Source organism: Sabethes cyaneus, chromosome 3 (genome assembly GCF_943734655.1).
Source record: "Sabethes cyaneus chromosome 3, idSabCyanKW18_F2, whole genome shotgun sequence".
In the NCBI taxonomy this organism is placed as follows: Eukaryota; Metazoa; Arthropoda; class Insecta; order Diptera; family Culicidae; genus Sabethes; species Sabethes cyaneus.
The window spans coordinates 233,993,000-234,001,474 of NC_071355.1; positions in this window are offsets into that span (position 1 = coordinate 233,993,000).

Genomic DNA, 8,475 nt, shown 5'->3' on the forward strand with positions numbered 1-8,475 from the left:
CAAATGTACACTAATTTCTTTTCAACAATGGATAATGTATCTTTAATTTCGGTTCTTCATGTATCTTTGTCTTTTTTGACAGCTTGAGAAAAAAATTCCAAAATTTTAGTTGCCACCCGTTAGAAGTCAAATGCGTGAGATACTTCGTTAAAAAGCCTACAACAAACGAGGGGTGTCGCTCATTTTTTAATAGCTGTTCACTTTCAAGACACCAAATTGGACTAGGTTTGTCGCGATCCCAAGAACCCTTGTTAGAACGAGAGGAGTTTATCACTTTATCTGGCGTACTCCCCAAGCTCAGATATGAAATTGGTATAAGTCTGAATGTCGTAAAGAATCTTTGACCTGTTGGGATGAGGGAGTTTTGTTGCTTTGTTTTTCTAAAAATAAAGTAATCTAAATCACAGTAAACAGACAGCGTATTTAACTGTCGTCCCTGCCTGTGAAGCAAGGCGATGACGAAGTATGGGGATATTTGACCCTGGGAAACATCACTAGTTTTCACTCATTCAGTCATTCGTGATTGAAAAAGAGAGTTATAATGGAAATCACACCAATTGCTACAGCTTGAATCGATCGGTATCTACACCATGAAAATCCGTTCATAATTGGCAGAGCTATTAGCGTTCTAGATCTTTCAAATTTTCGTGACACTCGCATTTTTTTATTTTTCGGAATGACACCATTATCCCAAACGTTACCGTAAGACATAGTCCTACATCAAAATAATTTGCCTCCAGCAAATCAACAGCATTCCATTTTTTTTTATCTTGCGAATAAATGCTCGTCAAAAGCCGTTGCTAAAGTTTGATTACAGTTACCCCAATGTTTTCATTACCTTGACATTGCAAAACTTCTGCATATTTCGCAATTAAATGTTTGGTCCCTCGTTGTCCACATTGGTTGATAATAAATCATCAAATGATGTTACCATCTCGCGTGATTCAGAAACCTTAGCTGATGATTGTTGAAATAAGTTTTCGATTCAATTTGTTGTTCAGTGTAACAGGACAACAGTTATACGGTCACAGCAGAACGTCAGCTATGAGTTAACATAATGTTAGTTGTCAGATGACGCCAACTGTCAGAACGACCGTCAACATAGTGACCCAGAATCATGTGTTTAGATTTATAAGTATTGTTTTCTTACCTATCGCTAATAGAATGTAACCTAGAAACATGACTTCGATACGTATTTCTATTGTATATTATACAGCCAAGATCCAACGGGAATTCGTGTTATCAATTCCTGCATTTAAGATGAAGATGGCATACAACAGCGAAAGCTGCTACTAAGCAGAAACCTTCGACTCCTATGGAGGAAGATGAGCCAAAAGCAAAGCAGCTCGGCCGTAAGGGTGTTGGCGCAAAGAAAAGACAGGTTGAGAGATACAGAGGCAAAAATAATCAAGAACATTATGCCAGTATGGAAGCCCGTAATCAGAAACTACGCGACAGTTACTGTCATTTCGACGAATTGGATGAAACTATCTGAGCAAGCAGGCAAACCAACCGTAGAAGTCGAGATAAAGGTCGAGTCTACTATTGAATGGCTTCAATCTCACTATAACTCACTATCTCACACTATCGTCAACTTTTTAAACTACAATAAAATTACGCCTGAAAATTATGACTCTAATGTAATGCGTCAGGTGTTACATCTGCAAGTACAAATGAAAGTCGCAAAGTCACACGAGGGTTCAACCATTCCCTGCAACCTGTGGTTGCAGACGTTAATGATAAGCTGTTCAACAGATCGTCGACCGCGTTATTCCTCGATCAAATAGGATGCTTTAAAGTCGGGGGTCAGCGGTTTGTCCCAAAGCTAGAAAATCTGGCCGATCGCGCTGAGGCAAGACTAGATCCAGCGACGTGATACGTGATGATCAAGTAAGTAAATTTAACTCGAGAAACATCCGGTTAACCACCGAAAATATCAAGTTAATCATCAGTGCTGCACGAGGGTCGAAAACCCTGAAGTCCCGCAAGTAAATTGAACTAGGGAACTATCCGGATTGATCCTCTTGCACCAATTAGCTACTTTTCCGTCAGTTGCCGCTGGGTGCGCTGGTATCGCCAGTAAAGCACTGGAAACCTAGGTTTCCAGTTACCTACTGGGCCAGCTGACTACTAGTTAAAATCAGAATAAAATTTTGAAAGTGATTTTGAAGCCTCCTCCTTGGAAGAGTACATTAGCATTACGTAGACTTACTGGTGTTGAAACGCTAAATGCTATGTAAAACAAAATGGTAAATGGTTGGATAATGCGTAAAACAGACCCCATTGTAGTCCCTAGCCTCTTATCTAGCAGCTCCTACCCCTACCTCCACGTGGTACCAGCCGGAATACGAGCAACCTTAGCGGAGATCGGGTTACCAACCCCGGTGGAAACTAAGGTCGTATACCAACAGGCGAGGAGGCACAGTGTGTCTCGACACTGCAAGATGGCAGCCCCATCACGAGACTCGGTAGTGTAAGCGCTAGTACGGCTACCTATCTAAACCCAAAAAACTACCAACAAGAGTCAAGGAATATCTTCTCGGAATATTCGGCATGGACCAAAGCGACGAAATAAGGGCATGGAATGGAGACTTGGTACCTGAAACTGCAGATCGCTAAACTTCGCTGGTGGCGACAGGGTGCTGCTCGATCAGCTAGAACTCCGAAAGTTTGGCATCGTGGCACTGCAGGAGATCTGTCGCAAGGGCGAGAAGGTGTTGAGGATCCGTGGCGGCAAAGCACAATTTTTCCAGAGTGTTGGAGCGACCAACGAGCTGGGAACGGGTAAAATGCAGGTTCGCGTAATGGACTGGAAAGCGATCAACGAGAGGATGTGCGTTCAACTACACCATCATAAACGTGCATTGTCCACACGAAGGTAGACCCGACGACGAGAAGGAAGGGTTCTATGCGCAGCTGGAGGCAACGTACGACAGCTGCTCACCACGGGACATCAAGATCGTCATCGGAGATATGAACGCCCAAATCGGCAGGGAAACAATGTATAGATCGCTGATCGGGCCCCGTAGCCTGCACACCGACACGAACGATAACGGCCCAGTGATGCACCAACTTTGCGGCTTCCCGAGGCTGATCACCTGACCAACGAACCTCGAACCAAATCGACCATATTCTCATCGAGTGCCGGTTTCTCTAGAACTTCACCAACGTACGCTACCTACGGAGTGCGGATATTGACCCGGACCACTATTTAGTAGCAGCTCAAAACTGTCGACGGTTTATACCTCGCAACAAAGTCGCCCTCCTCGGCTAAACATTCGGTAACTAGACAACCCGCGAACTGCCGAAAACTACGCGCGCGTACTGGATGAAGCTCTGCCTTCCTCTGTGGAGCTAGATGCTTCGACCCTCGGAAACGGCTAGAGTAGGATACGTTCAGCCGTCAACGGTGCTAGGTGCGCTGCTAGGTGTGGAAACCTCGAGTGCACGAAATGATTAGTTTGACGGGGAATACCAAGAAGCGATAGAGAGGAAAAACAAAGCTTGGGAAAACTATCTGAGCATATCCACGAAAGAGAAACGAGTAACGACGAGCGAGGAATGAGTTGACCACGATCCTGAAGAGGAAAAAGCGCCAGAAGGAGGACAGAGATCGTAAGGAGCTAGAACAACTGAATCGTTTGTTTGAGAAACCCCACAAGTCCACTCGACACTATTGTTGGAAAACAACAAAAAACTGATTTTCTCAAAATTTTAAACCAATCCTTATATTTTTTGGTATGAGGTTCTATGATAATATCTAAAATACATTATGTAGACTTATCTTTTGATCAAAATATTGATTCTAGCTGAAATTACAAGGCTTTAAAGTTGATGGATATTTGGGGTTTCTCAAACAAACGAGAAATTGACAGTACACTTAAGTAGTTTTAGGCCGTTTTTATTCAAACTTGTGATCTTTCCATGCTCATAGTATGTAATTTGCTACCATATATCACTGCGGATGTTAAAAAAGTACGTACCGCTAAAAAGAAGAAGAGGGGAGGGGCGCTAAATATCATTTATTAAAAATTTTGAAGTAGAATAATACAAGTTTTAGAAAAAGTTTTGTTCTTTTTTAATCCAAATTTTTATCATGGTTTGCATTTACCTATTAAAAAATAAAAGGTAAATGGAGTAACGGCGGTTTTTGAACTGCAGAAATGGACCACAGTAAGTTACTGTCAGTAACACGAATTCACATCGAATAGGATACCTTGATACTTTGCTAGTTGTAATTAAAGATATTATAACCAGAAAATAAACATTTTAAATCTTGGATAACAACCGTACTATGATTATGGAACAGAATCTGAGAATAAGGGCCTGTTCTCAAATTACGTTATACCAAAAGTAAATGGAGATACGTGAACAGCATCTTAAATATTTCGAAATGATAAACTATTGATTTTACAGTTACTCGAGAGTGCTCGACGGATTACTTACATTAGGAAAAGCAACGAGTTAACAAAAAAGATAAATAGAAGATTAAGCCTTTTATTTATATATTGTGCTATTATTAACCGTTATGTGTGCGACAGGGTACCCGGGTACCTTTTCAGTTTTAAAATAGTTATAACTCATTCAATTTAAAACATACGTCATTGAAATTTTGCGACATCGTAAAACTCGTTGATCTTAAGTAATTGAGGTTTTTTTGGTGCATATCCATAAAGGGGTTTAGCAATGAGAGTCACTTGAATTTTTTTATTACGTAGGAGGGCGACAAGGGTACCCGGGTACCCATGATTTGCTATGTTCATAACTTTAGTTATGTTGAACCGATTTGGATGAAACCGGTGGCATTTGATTCGTACATTTATCTAGTTTTCATTAGATAAAGCGTTTGGCCATCAAATGACAAGTAGTTCCCGGGAATCAGTAATTCCGGAGCAACATCCGGTAAAACGTGGGAAGCCGCATGTTTTGAAAGAATATCAGCTTTCAGTTAACCTATTAGCTTTGAACTTGACACTGTGGACCCTTTTTTCATCTAATTATATAAATTGGTGACTTTAGATCGCATTGGCCACTCCAGAATTTGGTTCCTGTAGGGATACAGATGGCGAGTTGGGTGCCTAATCCAATATTAGAATTGGTTTAGCGGATCTTTTAGATATTTTGAACTGAAATGGTCAGTTTAGTACTGATTGATAATTTCGGAACTGGTTCCAAATGTATAACGGATGGTTCTACGTTTTGAACGGTTCTGATAATGCTAAGCATTATCTTGAATCCTGCGGTATCATCTGTGACCCCGTAGAAACCATTTTCGAAATAACCAATCAAAATACATTGAAATGTAAAAAATATCACCTACCGAACTAATTCCAAGAACTTTGATACCCATATTGCTAGGTTTTACCTGGAATCCTGGACTGGCCACCCATGACCCCACAGGAACCTACTCCGGAATGGCCAGCCTGATTCATCTCATTATATGAAATAGTACATTGTATGAATTTTTAGAGTTTTTATATCCGCATGACTGATTTTCCTGCAATACAATCATTTCTCTTCCTCACAGCGGACACTCTGTCGGAATTCCGGATTTTCGGGCCCCGTATGTCTTTTAGTGGCCAAATGGCCAAATGATTCAAAACTAGATAAATAAACGAATCAAATGACACCTATTTCGTCGAAATCGGTTTAAAATTGTTGATGTTATAACAATATCAATTTTGGGTACCCGGGTACCCTTGTCGCCCTGCTAAAGGTGTTTTTTTTATCGCACACATAACGGTTAACATTGTATAGTAAATGGTGAGTTACTGCTTTTGTTAGAAACGCATGGATAGTTTAGTCTGTCGATTTCTGGAATGAGATTGCTACAGTTCTTACTGTATCTAGATTACAAGTACGGATTATTTACGTTTATCTTGTCGACTAACTAATCCAAGCTTATCTGCATTTGCAATCAGCTCGAACTTTTTCAGCTAAAACATCCTTTTCTTTTCGATTTTATACGCCGTTCTTTTACTTTTAATAACTTTCGCCTTGCATTCTGTAGTCCGCCGAACACTATGTTTCTTCGTTTCGACTGTGTCCAACTCGTAATTTTTCGATTCCGAAGACATTTTTATACTATTGAATTGTGTTGCGATTACTGCTTACAACATTGCACGTAAATATTGAATGATAATTTTGTACCTATCGCAGCGCCGCTCTAGGTGATTATCGGAAACATGGATATTTGGGGTTTCTCAAACAAACGGATATTTGCAACCCCAATTAAAGAGGGTTCGTGGAACTAACTTTTTCTGGAATTTTGAGGGAAGGTGTGGATCTCCTCAAGGATTCGAAAACTGTTAAAAAGTCAATTTTCATAAAAATGGCGTTTGTGGGGTTTCTCAAACAAACGATTCAACTATTCCGGGCTAATAACACCCGCAAGTTTTACGAGAAGGTGAACCAAACTCGCAAGGCCCACACACCAAAACCTGACATGTGTAGAGACGAAGGAGGGGATCTTATCACAAACGAGCGCAAGGTGGTCGACAGGTGGAAGCCCTTCTTCGATGAGCACCTCAACGGCGTAATAGCAGCAGGATACTCAATGGAAGTGAACCTCGGCGTACCTACAAATGACAACGATGAAGAGATCCGGCGAGAAACCGGTCTGCTGAAGAATAATAGTGCCGCCGGAATGGACCGACTCCCGGCAGAACTCTACAAAAATGGCCAAGAACCGCTAGCAACGGCACTTCACTGGCTGATTTCAAGAATTGGGAAGAAGGGAATCTACCGGAGGAGTGGATGGAGGGCGTAGTCTGTCCCATCTACAAAAAGGGCGACCGACTGGACTGCTGTAACTACCGCAGCATTACGCTGGTCAACGCCGCCTACAAGGTACTCCCTTAGATTTTGTTGCGTCGTCTATCCCCAATAGCAAGAGAATTCGTAGGGCAGTATCAGGCGGGCCTTATGGTGACCCGTGCTACTATGGATCAAATTTTTACTCTCCGACAAATCCTCCAGAAATGTCGAGAGTACAACGTGCCCACGCATCATATTTTCGTGGATTTCAGAGCAGCATACGATACCGTTGAATGCTAACAGCTATGGCAGATAATGCACGAGTACAGTTTTCCGGACAAACTGACGTGGCTGATCAAAGCTACTCTGGAACGAGTGATGTGCTCGAGAGGAACGATCTTCAGCAAGAGTATCCAACTCCTAGCCTTTGCAGACGACCGCGACATCATTACTAGAAACCGTGAGGCGGCGGAGGCAATCTATGCCAGACTAAAAACGGAGGCTAGGAGGATAGGGTTACAAATTAATGCGTCGAAAACCAAATATATGGTAGGAAGAGGCTCCCGAGAAAGTAACGTTTGCCTCCCACGGACAGTGACTATTGACGGCGATGAACTGGAAGTGGTTGATGAGTTCGTATATTTGGGATCCCTGGTCACCACCGACAATAATACGAGTAAGGAGATCCAATGACGCATTCAAGCTGGAAATCGAGCCTGCTTTCCCTCCGCAAGACGTTTCGATCTAGCATTCGCTACCGCACAAAGCTGACGATGTACAAAACGCTTATAAGACCAGTAGTCCTCTACGGCAACTTTGCTTACGGAAGACATACGTGCACTTGCCGTTTTTGAACGAAAGGTGTTGCGGACTATTTTTGGCGGAGTACAAACGGAAAGCGAAGAGTGGCAGAGACGTATGAATCACGAGCTACAGGCACTGCTTGGAGAGATTCCCATCGTACACCTGGCGAAAGTTGGAAGACGACGCTGGGCCGGCCACTTCGCAAAGATGCCGGACGACTGTGTAGTGAAATACGTTCTCTTCAAGAATCCCACCAGGAGTAAAGGGGCTCAACGTGCACGATGGCTCGACCAGGTTGAAGCCGACTTGCGTATGTCGAGACGCGCAACCAATTGGCGACGAGTTGCCCAGGACCGAGTACAATGGAGAGAAATTCTTGATACGGCAAGAGCCACCCCGGCTCTCGGCTAAATAAGTAAGTCAGCAAGGTATTTCCCTCAAAAATTGCTGCAATCCTCTATTGCAATGATTAGGTCTCTTTATAGATCATAATTTAGATTAAGGTAGGTTAGATGTTAGGTTAAGATTTTTTATTTTTTATTTTTTACCTGACACGTAGGGTTTAATCCCTACTAGTAAATACTTAAATAGGCTTAATTGTCGTAACAAATCGTAATAATAGAAAGTAATGCAATATTAATAGTGCAGAAAAGTCACCAAAAGTTGTGATTGAACACTCAATATGATATAGTACTTTATGTTAAGTACTTAAGTACTCTTAAGTACCTTATGTAATAAAATATTTACCCCAACAAGAAAAAAAACTATGTTTTATATCGTGAAAATTTTTTTACAGTTGATTGTTAAAGTCAGCTATCCGTGAAGTCTGCCTAACGAAAGCAGAAAATATTTCTGCATTTCCGAAGAATGAAATTATCGATGTAAAAATACCTGGAAATAAGTATGTAACAAAAA